At 37.2% G+C, this 15951-nt stretch overlaps 1 long non-coding RNA gene across 1 annotated transcript; it reads left to right on the forward strand.

Annotated features, from left to right (window-relative positions):
- The first annotated feature begins 201 nt into the window (after positions 1-201).
- Positions 202-15897, forward strand: LOC136012266 (uncharacterized). The gene is made up of 4 exons (XR_010611649.1): positions 202-279; positions 14188-14321; positions 15042-15125; positions 15761-15897. It is a non-coding gene; the product is annotated as an uncharacterized LOC136012266 (long non-coding RNA).
- The last annotated feature ends 54 nt before the right edge of the window (positions 15898-15951 follow it).

A 15951-nucleotide genomic window follows, 5' to 3' on the forward strand; every position in this document is an offset into this window, starting at 1 on the left:
TGTCAGTTCTTGTGTTTGCTGAAGACTCACAATGTTAGACAGAAGGCATGCCTGAGGAATGTGAACAAACATCCACCTTATCAGGACTTTTACCACTAAGAAATAGAAAATAACATTTTCCCCTACCCTCTGCCCTTCATTATTCCTCCAGTTCTCTGTGTTTTGCTCAATCTTTGTGTTTTCCTATTTCCAACTTTTTCTAGGCACAGATAAATGAAGAACAACTCAGGAATGTGGGAATGATTCACCTAAGCAGGAAGAGTGGTTCTGTGCATTCAGGTCTGTATATGCCCACATGACAGTTACCTGGTATATTTTTTCACTCTGAAATATAATTAAGGAATGTGTATATGCTAATGTGTCTACATACATATTGGGGACATTTTAATAATTTATAAAACCATTTTTTTTGTAAAACAAATGTTATGTTACCTATTTTAGATAATATATAAATCTTAAATAATCAAATTTAATTTTGGCTAATCATCTACGTATGTTTCTAGGCAAAAAGAAAATAGAGCTTAGGGCAAAGACTCTGCCAGTATTTAGAGAGCTTTGGAAAAGTTACTTATTGGTCAAGCCTCCTGACCGGATATTTGATATGACTCATGACAAAATGTGTATGGCATTTTGTGGGACTTGCCTGGGTGTACAAATATGCATTAAAAATTACTTTCCCTTTCCCTTAATATATCTGTTTGAAATACTGAATTGCAAACTTACTATGCAGCAGTGTGGTCCTTGTGACAAATGAGAGAATGTTTTAGTACTCCTTCTCTTTGAGTCTTAGTCATTATGATCTTCATAAAGATAATCAAACTGCCTTGTCAGACACCTGCACGGCAGTATCTTCCAGGTATTGCTGATGGCTGTTGCTTTCAGTTAGCCCTTGCTTTTCTTCAAATTTTCAGCCATATCCTTATGTTTCCTTTCATGACAGACATAATTATGCTCCTTTTGGACTTTCTAAATGTTTTTTTTTCTATGTGTCAGCCTACAGAACTCTGGCTGTTTTCTCAGAGCCAGAGATTATCATTGTGCATCCCCTCTGCTGTATTTTTAATAAAGCTTTCAGCTTTTCTTTTTTAAATGCACTAAAACAGTTTTTCATGTTCATCATGGTTTTCCAGCTCCCCTGTCTGCCTGCAGTCTGTGTTGTCCAAGTTGCAGCCTCTTCTCTTTTTTTGTTACTCCATGAAGGTACTGGCTTTTTTTAATTTCTGTCCTTAAATCTTGTCTGCAGACTTTCTTTTCCCTCTTGGCTTACATGGTCAATAGTTTTGGAATGCTCTGTCGAATGCACTAGCAAACACAAGCATTTTATTCTGTAGATACAAGGACATGCTGGCAGGCCAAAGAGTAGCACTACTGTGTACTGCTGTAGTCCCAGCTGTGTGCTGGTGAAGGATGGACTCTCTTAATTCCTCGTTATCCTGGGGAAAGACTTCACTTTTTGCTTGCTTACTATGGTCTAGTCCCCTGAATGCATGTTGCTTTGGCAGCGTGAAATCGTTCCTAATTTAACCTCAGCTAATATTTATTTTTGTGTTGAGAATCAAGTCATTCGATGCACGTGAGGTGAACGAGACCAGGTATGAAGTTCTTTGGTATGTTCAACCCAACACTATAAGCATACTTAGCAGCCTTAACACAGGAATTCATATAGTGCGATTTCTTACTGTGGCAGCTCCAAAATCCCTTTATTTGCATGTCCAAGACTAAAGAACGCAACAGAGACATGAAAATTTGTAGTAAAGGTTTGAAATATATGGTCTGAAACATAAGCATGTGGATGTTGTTAGGCTAGATGCTACATTTTTGAAGGGGATGTGTGAAATCTGCACACATTACCAGTGGTTATGGAGAAATGAGTGGGCAAAGTTTTTCTGAAAAAGCTAAATTGCAATAATGTGGCTCGGAGATTGAAACCGAGGCCTTTGCTCCGCTGAGATGGGAAGCTAGATTTGGAAAGGAGCGAATAAATACTCATGCCAAATCCTCAGCTGCTCTAATTCATAATGCAAAGTCCTTCATAAGTGATCATTTCCAAACAGTGGCTCTCAGTGGCAACAGTAATTCAGGTTGGGAGCGAGAAGAGTTATGTTGATCAGACTATGCTAAAAAGGAGAAAGTTTATAAATGTTCTCAATTTGTGACAAAATTTTTACTCTGAAAAATGATACTTATATTTGCAGGAGCATAATGTCTTTAAAAAGTAAGTTGGAAAACCCTATACACTTAAACCAGACTCACTGAATCACTCTTCTGCAGGCATTTCGAAGGAAAAACAATTAAGAGCAGATAGTGTATGCATACATGCTAAGTATTTGAAACATTCTCCACCACTGCCATATGACACTGATCCTATCCCTCAGGTCAGGCTGTTTGCTGGTAATTTCAATGTGAGGAATCTCCAGGCTAGTGAATCTGCTGGGGGAAACCTGGTTTCCCTTCGTTCCAGGATATACTGTGCTCCTATATGTGTTCAGTCAAAATTATGTGCAACAAACTCAGCACATGAATGTCTTTAGTATTAAGAAACAGAGCAGAGTATATTTTTGATCTGCTTGTTTTGGAATCATATTTCTAATCACTTCAAGCTATCTTTCTAGTGTTTCAGCTGCAAGCTTCATGTATGGCCCCACGTGTGCAGTGGCATTCTGCATTATTTATACCTAGCATTTTGATGTATCATTTTAAAAGAAAAGAATCAGTGTCACATGTGAGTTCCTTTATATAGTTGAAGCAAAGAAAAAAAAAAAAGGAAACAAAACCCTACATCCTCTCCGTACATTCATCCTACCTGTACAGTTATGATCTAGGCTGTCACTATTGTTGCTTAATGTATGAATAACAGCATGTATTTGCAACCTGCAATCAGGTTTTACTGCAGGAATAAGGCAAGGTCAAAGCAATATCTGTGTTTAGACAGGATGCTAGTAGTCTCCCCATCAGCATACTATTGTTAAATAATAGTAACAAATTAGCATTAAAAGCTCTCCACAAGATGTGCTAAAATCATACTGGGTGCTCAGTGACCTGTGCAAAGAAAAGAAAATGTAATGCACTGCTTTGTAGTGCTCCCAGCCCCAGCTGCTATTGTGTCAATTATGTCACTACAGTTTTCAGAGGTGGAACTAGCATGACTAAAGAAAATAGCAAAACAAGAAAAAGAGAAGGGGGAACCCCCCCAAAACAAAACCACCCCAAAAACCACCTCTGGATGCAAGAAGTGTGAGTGTTGCAAGAGGAGAATATTTAGTTCCAGCATGGAGTTTGAAGGGCTGTTCTCTTTAGCACAAGGGGAGCCAGCTTCCTTGCTGTGTTCTCTGAAGTGGCTCATTGCAGAGCAGTAATATTATATCTTAATAAGCATAACACTGTGAACTGAAGCATATTTTTAAGTCAGACACATAGGAGGGAAACATATCAGAGCCGAGCTGTGTTATTTTTAATGGAGCATGTGTTTGTCTTGTAAGTGTGTCAGAAGAAAAGGAACAGGTCTCAGGTTTCTTCTCACCATGTCTAATGTAGGATGGGCTCTCCAACTGCCTCTCTAAGTGACATTAGTGGTCTTTGATATTACAGTTACATAGGATGGTCTGGACTACACTTGCACCTCGCATTCTTTTCTGCTATTTGTGTACATCAGTGCTCATTTGAGGCTATTCTTAAGATGAAGCTCTTTAAAATCCACAAAGATTAAGATAGTTTTCCTTAAGAAAACAAGACTGCAATGAGAGTCTCTGCCCTCTTCCCAGATTTACATGAATATATGGTACAGATGATGGGGGTACTGCTCTGCAGGAAAACGTATTTCTTTTTACATTCACCTGGGAAATAGATCTTGCTGTGTGGAATTGATAGCTGCCTATGTGTACCATACTGCAGCCCAGGCCACTCACCTTTCATTCATAAGATCAAAACCAATATTAGAGTAAAAATGCTTGCAATGAAATTCCAAAGGACATTTTAAATTTCAATTAGTAGCAATAATGGGTTTTTTAATAAGACTTGGGTCAAGATGTATTGTAAAACTATTTTGCACACTGCAAAGAAAATATGTTCTTGTTCTGCCTTTATGATATGACTGGATCTAGTCTTACATCCAGCAGCCAGCTGAGGCTGTTTGTCTATTATAGTCTCTTCCACCATTCCTAACAAATGAACAAATAACTAGATGCCCTGTGAAACATTTTAAATAGAACTGTCTCCTGGAAAAGCTGTTACTGACAGAGACAGGTTTGATCCAGATCAGGGGAACCTGCTTTAGGATAGAGAGGATCAATACAGGTCACTGGCTTTTTTATTTCTGGGTTTTTTTGGTGGGTTTTTTTATTTTTTATTTTTTATTTTTTTAACTAAGCATAGGTAAGGATTATGGTGAATAAAGTGAAGCAAAAAACAAGCCGTCTGTGAACTGAAGTGCATCCTTCCAGTTAAACCTTATTGTGCTCTTAAAGCAGTAGCAGAAGCTGTTGCTATGAACTCTATCATGCAAGAGGCTTTCAAAAAAGCATTTAAAAGTATATATTAGTTAGAAACCACTTTCTCAACAAATTCTGAAAGAGCTGAAAGTAGCTTTTGAAAAGGAACCGATACATTTCATAGCAGAGTAAATTAGCTGCTATTTTTTACTTTTGAAGTGCTTGATCAAAATCCAGTGCTGAGCACAAGTGTCTTAAATTAATTCTATTTAGAGTGCTTTTCTGTTGGTTACAACCTGGATCCTGCAGTAGTAACTGCCCCCCTTTCCTGTTGTGTTCTTTGGCATATGCCTGAGAATTGCGTGTCTCCAACACCAGCTGGAGGCACTGAGGCCACGTTCTTATGTTTGGAAACAATGCATGAGTTTGTGTGAGCTGGACAGATCAAAACTGAGATTATTTTTATTTGTTCTGTTTAAATAGCGTCATCTACTCAGATTTTGCTAAATAATGAAAATGCCAATTAGGAAGAATAGCCACTAAGACTTATCATCCCAGTGATGGAAAACTATAAAACAGAATTCGACAGGTCTTAGGAAGCAATGCTAGCATTATAACAACAGTATTCTTCTTAGCCTTTGGCTAAGAAGTCCAGGAATTCAGCCTACTATATAATCAATCCTCTACAATCCACAAGCATTAAATTCATCATTAAAATGTTATTCTCCCTTTCCCAAACCTTCCATGTAACAAGCATCTCACCAAGATGAAAGGCATTTGTTACAGAGAACAGCCTTAAGGAAAGCAAAAAGAGCAAATCTGGAAAACATATTCCTATTTTTCTGGAAATGGGTAGTATTCATAAAACATTTAGTGAGTTCAAGGTCAACTTGTTCTCCTGTATACTATTCATAACATGCATTTGACAACTCACTGACAGTCAATCTAGCAGCTGAACTAAATATATTGGGTCATCCAGTTTAAATAAAAGATAAATCTTCATTGTGGAATGACCACTACAAAAACAAGAACAGCAAGAGGCTTTTCTGTTTCTGAAATTTCAATTAAAAATCAATAACTACATTGACAAAAGAGAGGAAATAGATTTAATTTTGGAAAAAAGGGGGCTATTTGAGCAGGTGTATGCATAAACGGTGAGAGATTGTGGTCCTTCACGGTGAGTTTTGTCTGCTCGTTTAAGTGAAACTTTGTAATCCTGAGCATTCCAGAGATTGTCCCCCTCCCCTACACCCAGGATACAATGTCTGAAAAAATGACTGATGGCCAATAAGACATTCAAATTTTGCAGTTACAGTTAATCTGGACTTACCTTGTCTTTTCACTCCCTATGCAAGACCACCCTGAAGCTTGCTCTCAATATGCTCTGTCATTCAGTAATAGGTATCCCCTAGTTGCTCTTGTCTACTGAAAAATGCGATTACACTTATTGGATTAGAGTAATGAAATTTTCATCTGACTTCAAAGATGGCAAAAATAGCAGCTCAGGGAGACACAAGTACATATGTTTCGGAAATCCAAAATACCGAATTTTGTATCCATGCAAATTCTGAAGTTAGGTCCATTTGTAATTCAAGTACTTTTTCTCATTGTAGTTACTGTTACCATGAATCTTGAATAAGTTGTTGTCTGTCTATGCATGTCCCAAGTGATATGGATAATACATGTCTTTTATAAAAGGTGGATATATGATGTCCTCCTAACTACATAAAAAACAATCTTCTATGGTGTATGCTGAAGGCAGATGGTTTTAAACAACTAGCTCATACCTTCCCTACACCACTTCCAAATTGCACAGCTATTTCTAACGTAGTAAAAGTACGTCATATCACCAGTAGCCTTCTCTGTTTCAGCAAGATATAAATTGAATAACAACAAGCAATTGTTTTGTGGGTGGGTTCACAGATTAAAGATCAACTATAAATTGAGAGGAGTATCAAGTTCACAGCAGACTTTGTTCCTTTTTGGAAACCACTACCTGATTTTTTTTTAAAGCTGCCACAAGTTTTCAATAGGATTCTTACTCTAAGACCTCCATATCTTTCATCAGGTAGCACCCACTGAATGACTACTGTAGATGTCAGTGTCAAATTCTTCTGCAGATATCCAGCTGGACTCTCTACAGGGATTTAGCTGGAAGGATTTGCTGGAGGAATGTTACTAACAGTTCCATCTCTCCCACTCTGTAACTTTGAAATATCACCTATAAATATTTTGAATATGCTCATTATTTAAAATTTAAGATATCTTTTCCAGCTTTGTAATGCATTATAGAAATGGCTTTCTGCCTATAGTTATAATGTATGTCAGCAGTCCAGGAAGACAGCTGACAAGCACAGTGAATCTTGCTTTATATTTGGAAACATCTGCTGTTTTATTTCCATGATGCACAGTGACGTGCTATTCTAAGAGGAAGAACAAGTCTGGCACAGGAGACATTAGTTTCTGGTTATATAGTATGATACTGAAGTTGGGATTCCTCTGATCTAATTTCTCTTATTCAGCCTCTGGTGGTACTTCTCCATTGAGTAAAGGATGCCAAAATTGTTGCTTAATGGTCCTCTGACTGTCAGACTGTTTGCTGAGGAAATAACTCCCGCCACTAGAGAGGCAGCATTTCAAGTATGAACAATCAGCTTCCTTCATATCATTTTGTCGTTCTTGAAAGAGAAGCATATAGAAAATGTAATTGTGACATGGAGGTGAAATTGAAATTGACTTGGGAGTGGCTTTGGTTTGAGGTGTCTCTAGATTCAAGGTGAGATGGTAAGGATCAAGAAAAATTATGCGTGAATAATCTTAGTAATGTTTTATGGGTGGGGTAAGGCAAATTATTGTCTTTGGTGCTAGAGGTAGTTTGGACTCTGATCTTCAACTGCTCAGATTTTAAAGGCCTTTTCATAGGTATTTCCACGGTGATCAACTGTCTATCACTATTGGATAGACATGGACATTGAGCTAGCTACCCCTGTTGTCTTACTCATCACCATTATGCCTATGGATTTTTGCTCCAGTGAAAAGGCAGAAGTTAAACCTTGCATAGGTTCAGAATCAGACCATGGTTTTTGTTTTTCTCAATAATCATTATCAATGGCAAATTTAAATTAGAGCTAGAAGAGAGCATGGGAACTTAGGAGACCTGAGACAGCACATTTACAAAGTGTTGTTAGTATGGTACTGTTTGAGGTTTCGATGTCTTCTGAGTGTCTGTCTTCAATCACACTGCTTAATTGTATTGACAGAATTTTTGGGTAATGCTGAAAAATTGTTATTTTGAGGAGCTTTCACACAAAATAGTATTTAAAATTCCCTGGAGCATTCATTATGTAGGAACTTAACAATACATATATTACTTCTAGAGAAACATAAATCTGTTGGCCAGTGATTCTTAGCTTTAAGAGGCTGCCCCCTGCCCTCCCCTCCCCCCCCCCCGCCCCAATTTAGACATCAATGGAGTCTTTGTTCAGCAAATCTTAGGAGGAATACATTCTGATCTGTTGGATTCAATTTGATTTGTCAAAATCCTGAATCTCTGTGCTCAAAACTACAAAAAGTAAACTATCCATCAGTTGACCTGAAAGTAATACAGTAGTCTAATATAGCACCAATATTTTGTCCCAAATGTTATGTCAAGGTTGTCTATCATCAATTCAGCTCTTATATAAAATATTCTTGTAAATAAAATACAGTACTTCATGGACAAATGAGCCGCACAGTTATATTTTCATAATTATGTTCTCAAAGAATAGCAACTCACTGTTTTACATCAGTGAAGAGTGAAAGAAACCTGAGGGTGAAAAATAAAACAATACAAAGTTTTGTGAAATATGTGGGCTTGGAATGAAAACTCATGAACACTTGGAACAGTTGGACTTTTAGCATGGAATACATCTTAATAACTTCATTGCTTTTTTTTCTAATGTATTAAACCAACTTTCAACAGATAAAAAGTGCCAAAAGAATCCTAATGCTAAAATACTCTGAAGTATGTAAGAAATGTAAAATAAGAGCAGCGTGTAATGATGAAATGGGCTGTTCCAAAGTAATGCACTCCAAACCCAAGAGCTAGGGATGGAAAAAATGAAAAGAATTATTACTTAAATCTCATTTAGGATATACAAAAGAATCAATACCTTGAGAAATCAAAATCTATGAATTTGCCCAGAGGTGAAATGCTATGGTGATGTGAAAAGCTTTTATTATGAGTTTGTAAAATCCTTGCATATCATAAAAGAATATTTGACAATCTTTTTTCTTTATAGGTTGTTTCATGCTTGCTTATGTTATTATTCCGAAACATTTTACATCTTCACCTTCTAAATAGGCTGAAGCAGCATTGTTCAGCTACCCATAAAAGAAAGGAGTGACTGTGATTATACCAGTGATTTTTAAGAGGTATTTTCGGTTTTGGAGTGATAAAAGTTATGTCCCAACACTTGCAGTGTTGCCATCCCACACTTGAATAAAATATGATTTAAGCATCTAGAAATCACAAGATTGACTTCGAAGCCATGAGTTTGAAGTGAGTACATTTGGCATGTCTGGCCTTCCGGGCCCTGTGGTTTTAGAAGTCAATTCTTAATTTTTCCCCACAACTGTGAATAGAGGCTTTTTAAAAAACTTTTTTAAGTGCGCACTAGATTATTTTACACAGCCATGGGACTCCAGAAGTTGATGCTTAAGTATGACAGAAGGAATTCAAATGCTACAATAACTAGTGGCCAGTGTACTGTTTGCTAACACAGATTTTAAATGCCACCCTGAAGGAGAAGGTTAAAAAGACCCAAAGTCTTCCTGCCAAGGCTGCTTTTGCTTCTTACAGAGATCAGCTGTATCAGAATGAAATCTTCCCCCAGGTCCTTTTTCTCTTTTCTTTTATCACAGCCAGATCCCTGTAACCATCAGTTCTGGCAGTTAAATTTCTTTTTCACATCTGTACAAGGAGAAGTGAAGCTGAAACCTCTTGGAGAAGCTACTGAAGTTGTGCTGTCAGCCTGCAGAGTCATTCTGGTGGGGTTCTGCTGCTGGTTCTTCCACAGCGGGGGAAATAGAAATTGATCCTGGTTCTTGGACATCACTGCGGATAATGTTTTCTTATCAAGATTTGCTTGTTTCTCCAGATGAAATTGGCTCTATTGAGAGATTACGGTCTCCAAGGGCCCTATCAAACCTTCCCGATGAACAAGATTAGTCTGGATTCAAGGGCAGCTGTCTTGCTTCCTCTCATTCAGATTACGCTGTGGCTTCCATGTGTCTTGCAGCCAGTATAGTCATAGCACCTGAGGTAGGCTTCAAGCTACATGTGGTTGCATTTCTGAAAGTGATGTAGATGTCTATGATCACAAAATACAGGGTATTTCCTCAGGGAACTGCACACTGTAATACTTGAGTGTTCTCTAATCAGGCAAGACAATTTTATGGTTAGAATAGATCTATGACATCTATTGGACTATCAACTTTGATTTGGTAGTTAGTAAAGCCCTGTAAAAAACCTATAATGATGTGATGCTAGTGTGAACTATGAAAGGTGTATCAACTGTATTAACCCAGTTGCCTCACGAGCCACAGAGCAAATAATCCCAGCACAGTATTGTTCCCCTGAAAGGAAATAATCAGTGTACCAATGAAAATACATGGGCCAAAAGGACCATTGTGTCCCATTCCCCCCTCCCCCTTCTTATTCCAAGTAAGAACAGTATATTTTCTGATAAATGGTGTTGCTAGTTTTCTTCTCATAATCCACCACTTTACTCTTACCCTCTCCTACCCTTTCAGGGTGGCAGACAATATAACTTTGTAAGATATATTGGTGTGGGTATGATGCTGAGATGGGATTTTTGCTTCTGCATTCTTTTGGTAAGGGAAGCTGAATGGACTCAGGTAGATGGATGGGTGAAGTGAAGTAGAATATTACTGAATAATCTTCAACCTTGAATAAGGAAAATGAGATACAGGATGCCTAATGTTTCATTGATGCCCATGAAAATAGACGTGAAAAAATCTAAACCTCTCTCTGAGGAAGAAAATTAAGGGGACCACATGTTAACCCATGGGACCAGTGAGAAGGATGGCCTTGGCAGCCAGTGGAACAATAGGGAACCCATTCACCTCTACTTGTGTGACCCTAGGGAAGAGGCTGTGTCTAGCGCATGAAGGAGAAGCAAAGCATGTTTGGTGACTTCTAGATGCAATGCCTTCCTCTTATTTCTGTGCAGAAGCTAATACTGACTTAAAAGAAAACTCAAGTTTTGTGTAAAATACAACTGCATGTTTCTTAATTTCTGTCGTAATTTCATGATTATGTTTCTAAAAGAAAGGATGTATTTTTATTTTCATAATTAACAGGAAATACATGTTATACATTAAATGTGACACAAGAGAGATGGATTATGCAGTAAACTCTGTAGTGCTGATCAGCACAAAGCCCAGTGCACATTCAGCAGAGTTTCTGTGAAGATCTGTAATGAGTTTCAAGTGCATAATTTCCTGATGGAGGGTAAGAAAACATCTATCAATGCTAATTTTCCCACAGTTTTTAGCTTTTTATGAATACTTTACAGCTTACAAAAAAGATTAATTTCTAAAGTGCAACTTGAGGAAACTCTTTTAGTTATTAGAGAGTATTCCTAGACAAAACTAATGAGATATGAACCTTAAACATGGGGATGGTTCAAAGTCAAGAGCCCCAGACTCTAATTTCTTCCAAAAGGTTAAAGTAATTCCCCAAATCTGGACACAAATATCTTGTTGAACTTTAAACCAGAGTTCTCGTTGCTCCTTCAGAAAGGCAGAATTTAAGTGTTGGGCTCCTTTGTGATTTGGTAGTATTTTTACACAGCATTAGAGATTAAATGGTCTAAAAAAGCAAACTCAAATGATATTGGGACTTCTGAATACCAAGTTTGAGCTCTCTGTGAATCTATGCTGACTTTACAGTGGAGCATATGGTCATATGCACTGTGGTTTATTCTTTAAAGCTTCTGTCAAGCTGTTGCAACAAAGATATCTTGACATTTTAGGAGTGAGAAAGTGGATTTTAGATACTGGCAGGGAGGCAGTGGCAACTTTTCTAGTTAGGCAGTTGTCCATTTTATATTGAGATCTATTTGATAGATTTCAGGCTTCAAAGAATATTATTTTTGCTAGTGTATATTGCTTATTTAGTGAGGAAACACTATGTTGTGTGTTTATATAATATTTCTCTATATATTTTATATAATTTATATGTACACGTTTATATGTTACATTTTTACATATATTAATATATATTAAATGTGTAGTGTAAATATAAACATAAATATATTAAATATGAATATTAGACCTGCTATAACAAGGTAATTGACTCCTTAAAATTCTAGTGATTTTGGAGAATTTAGAGGCAGTCAAGCCAAGAGTTGTGAAGAGCTTTCAAAGAGAAATGTTAAATCAGTGTGTGTGGAGGGTAAAACTCCCATACTGGAAGAATCCAGGTATTGTTTATTATTTAACTTTATCTGTCTCCTGCTTATGTCCCTCAGTTATGTTAAATGAAAGCTCCCCCATAGGAGATCACTACTCTTATTCAGTCACAATTTAAGATACTTTATTAAAAATAGAATTTAAATTAATGTTCAGGTTTCTTAACACAGATTTATTTCCAGCACCTCTCACTTGAACCAGGCTCTTTTATATCCATAGATTATATTTTATTTGGTGAATTACAGAATTGAAAGCCATGACCTACTGAATGGTCTGCAAGCTGGAGATTGAGCAGCAACAAAAAAAGTAACCTCATATATGTAAACATATGTGAATAATTTGAAAATTATAGAATCTAAAGACACTTGAATTCTGCAAGACAATCCTCACTCTTCAATTATGGTTCAGTTCCAATGCAGAGCTAGTTTCAGTCATGTCAGTGTTTTTGTCAGTATTTGCAGACATTCAGGAACAGGGTTTTGCTCACGGAAGTGTTTTAAGACTGTGCCTTGTATAAGTCCAGGCATGAGGAACAATACTGCAAAGACACCATATATCATTCTCTTTTAAACTTTTCAGCTATTCAGACACAGACTCAGTTCCATGGGACTGGGTAACCAAGTTAGGAAAAGTAAATAATCAACTCCATACTACTTTGGATTTCTACAAAGAGATTATATCCTGATTTTTTTTTCACCCCATCTACCCAGTGTTCAATATGGATATGGAGAGAAAATAGGATAGGATCTTTCATAGAATCATAGAATCACAGAATAGTTAGGGTTGGAAAGGACCTCAAGATCATCTAGTTCCAGATCCTCTCCTACAGTGGGCCCAAGGTCTTCATTCTCACAGTCCCTGTGTCTACCTTCTAAGACCTGGGTAGTGCAGTCAGAGCCTTTGCCAGTGAAGACTGAGGCAAAGAAGTCATTCAGAACCTCAGCCTTCTCCAAATCCTGAGTAGCCAGTTCTCCCGAAAGCTTCCTCAGGGGGCCTATGTTGTCCCTAGTCTGTTTTTTGTTTGCTATGTACCTGTAGAATCCCTTCCTTTTATCCTTAACATCTGTGGCCAAGTTTAATTCTAACTGGGCCTTAGCCTTCCTAACCTGGTCCCTAGCTTCCCGGACAACATTCATGCTTTGCTATTGAGAAGAAAGGCTAATTTATTCTTGATTAAGGTAGGCAAAAATAAGTTGTCGAGCTCTGGTGATAAGACAAGTATGATTTTGTGATATGATAAGGAATAGGAATAAAACCACCAATTATTATTAACTTTGATGAAAGTAAAATTTCTGTAGCCTGATACTACAGTCATTTCCCTGTTCAGTATTTGGTATGTCTAGTGTTCATACTGGATCTTAAAATGTACTCAAAAGCTCAAGAGTGCATCAATATTTGCAGTATAAAACTGTTTTCTCTTTGATTGTTCAAGCTTTCCATCACTCTAGGTGGTCCTAACTAATAAGGCACTGTGATCTTCTTCGCTACTTGATTCCAGTAGCCATGCAACAGACCACATGCAATTAGTGCTTGCCAATATTGTTTTAGTCAAATACCAGTACGTATCTACAAATTTATAATCCTGTTAGTGAATCAGTTCCTTTTAATTACAGATTTATAAATCATGTCATATATGGGGACCAAAATTTCTCTTTTAAGCATTTAAATGTTCTCTGTCTTTTTCTTTATGATCTTTTTCCCTTCAAGGTAAAAACCTATGTGAATATTTAAATATATTTAATACTGAGCTGGAGTGCTGCTCTGTTCCATACAAACATGTACTATGAAAACCAGAAATCTTCTGTCTTTTCCCTGTTTCTCTTTGAAGTTGTATAAGTATCTAGCTTATCAGTTTGATATGGCTTTGCAATGCCCATACAGTCAGCATTAAATTGCATATACCTGCTTCAGCAGCCCTTGTCTGCCTAGTTATGGATTTTGGGCACTAACAGCCCTACTCACTTTATTGTGTTTTACAGAGAAAGCTGAAAAATGTATATGCAGAAAAGGAATTGGCATCCTCAGAATTAAATACCTACTTCTGGTTATTTTTCCCAGGCAGCTATTCTTTGTCATTATCTTTGAATCTTTGAACAAGGATGATTGCACAGAGGACACAGGTTAAGTTGTCCTGTCCTAGTTAAGGGGAAGTTGTGGCTGTAGCATAACAGTAACATTGAGCAGATATCCAGGTGTGGAACAGAGAGATATGTATATTTTATTTCAATATTAGGGTCTAATGATGAATGAAGAAGCATTAATGAAAAAATTTTTATGTTGACAGTTCCTTCTGAAAGGACCTTCAAACAACTTCAGCCAGGAAGACCCTTCACAAATGTCCTGTATTTGAAAAAAGTCTGCTGAATTTGAGATTATTGAGAATGAAGTTCCAAGGGAAAACTGAGGAATAATTTACAGGTACAAACCTGATCTCTATAGAAACCTTAGGCCCTCTCTTATTTTTATTATAGTTTGATTTGATTTGCTGGTCTCACAATCTTGAAAGTGTACGCTTGTGATGGGATCATGGTAAGGTACGTAAGTTCAAAAAGCCCTTTTGATGCATAAACAATTCCTGCCTCTGAGTTTTTTGATAGTAACCCAGATCTTATGTAGGCAGCAATTTGTGTCATGGTCTCCCCAGTACATACATAATTTGCGACTTAGAGGTACAGGATAGTCACTGGTTCCTTCTGTAGTGGCTATTTTAACCTTACTCCCAGACCAGTTACTCAACGAATTAAAATTTAACTTTTATTGTTTCATTGCCATACAGTCCCTTAATTCCACATACTCCTTAGACTTAAGGTTAAAAACCCCAGGTAGTTAAATGCTAGTGAAACATACAAATTTGAGACTTTGATTTCATCCATTTTAACATACAGGTGTAGATTCTAAGTAATTCTGAAATTATTTAATTAAACTCAAAAGAGGGGAGATGTCTGCCCCAGGAGAGGAATGACACGATGGATTTGCTCTCAACTGCCTGGAATCATTTAAAACCAATGAATTAAAAATCAGATAGTCAGTGAGGGCTATAATTTACACTACAGAGGTGGTAAAGCCTTTTGTGTTCATATTTACAGAGAAAGCATTAAACTACAGTGATTTTTGATTTTTTTTTTTTCTTCCCACCAGGGAGAAATGTGAAACTCAATTTTAACCCCGATCGGCAAGGTGCTAATTTGTCTGACAAGTTGTTGGACTCTCAGCATGTTTGAGGTATCCTTGATGTATCAACACCTTCATGCTGAATGAAGGATGCCTTTAATGTGTAAATGTTTAGTACATATCCTATATCTCATTAGCCAAGAACAATACAAACCACACACAGGCAAGAAGGGTTAGAAGCAAGCTCCAGTCAGAGAAAAATCTTTTATGTTCTAATTAAATGAGCAAACATTTGCAATACATCTCATTTGCAAATAGTTTATCAAAAATTGCACTTGAAAGTTGCAGCCTAATTTGTGTCTTAAAGGCCTCATGAATCTAATATCAAATAGGCACCCTGAACTTTAGTGCTATGTTGTAGTGCTGATACCTTATTAGTGCATGCAATATCACCAAATATTAAGAATAGTGGAAGAAAAACAGTTGTTAAAACCCCCCACAGTTCCACACTCTAGTCTAAGTTATATGGTAACTTAAAAATTATATGTCTATATACCCTAAAAAATTTAGCTGTCTGACTCGTATGTTACAATGAAAACTTTTCTAGGGCAAATTAAACCATTTTCTAGGGAAATACCATTTCCATTTGAATGAAAGTTAGAAGAATCTGGAGTTTGATTTTATGCTGTAAGTATGCCAGCACCGAAAGGAAGGCAAGACAGTGAAAACCAGGTTCTTTGTTCTAGCTGTTCCTATTGCCCTTCCTATCTCCACTGCCCTTCAGCAGTCAAATAGCAGTGAGAAGCTTCTCAGGACCCCCCAGACCTCACTTGGGCACTTCTATCTGCTGTCACTATTCTCCCTTCCTGGCGAAGCCTGAACAGGACTGGTGAGTTTGTTGCTAACTCCCTTACCCATTCCACTCTGGTTTAGGTGG

The sequence above is a fragment of the Lathamus discolor genome, chromosome 3 (genome assembly GCF_037157495.1).
Source record: "Lathamus discolor isolate bLatDis1 chromosome 3, bLatDis1.hap1, whole genome shotgun sequence".
Taxonomy (NCBI): Eukaryota; Metazoa; Chordata; class Aves; order Psittaciformes; family Psittacidae; genus Lathamus; species Lathamus discolor.